The sequence below is a fragment of the Sinocyclocheilus anshuiensis genome, unplaced genomic scaffold, assembly GCF_001515605.1.
Source record: "Sinocyclocheilus anshuiensis isolate Anshui unplaced genomic scaffold, SAMN03320099.WGS_v1.1 scaffold1154, whole genome shotgun sequence".
Classification (NCBI taxonomy): Eukaryota; Metazoa; Chordata; class Actinopteri; order Cypriniformes; family Cyprinidae; genus Sinocyclocheilus; species Sinocyclocheilus anshuiensis.
The window spans coordinates 974,475-974,918 of NW_015542345.1; the positions used below are offsets into that span (position 1 = coordinate 974,475).

Consider the following 444-nt stretch of genomic DNA (forward strand, 5'->3'; position numbering starts at 1 on the left):
TAACCTTAAACCGCATAAACACATTTCATTACACCAAATACACAAAATAATGTTATTTTTAGCAACATCATATGACCCTTTTAATGTTAAAAAAACACATTATTTTTCAAATACTGTACATGTTGATATTGTAGTTCCTCTGTACATGTACATATTGTAGTTCCTCTATGCCCCACCTCTCTCAAACGCATCGTTTTCTACAAAGCCCCTCCTACCGACAAGCACAGTCTGCTCTGATTGGCCAGCTGACCCAGTGCATTGTGATTGGCCGAACACCACAAGCACGTGTCGACAGCTGACTCCACTGTTATGTGACCCTGTCTCTCTCTCTCTCTCTCACGCACGCACACACACACACACACGATGCAATACTCTACACGGCGCAAAACTCCGCATTTGAACAGTCAATAGCAAATACTTAAACTATTAAGAAAACATACTTAC

At 40.8% G+C, this 444-nt stretch overlaps 1 protein-coding gene across 4 annotated transcripts in view; it reads left to right on the forward strand.

Annotated features, from left to right (window-relative positions):
* map4k3a (mitogen-activated protein kinase kinase kinase kinase 3a) overlaps positions 1 to 444 on the forward strand; it is a 78,163-nt gene that overhangs the window by 44,039 nt on the left and 33,680 nt on the right. The window lies entirely within an intron of this gene.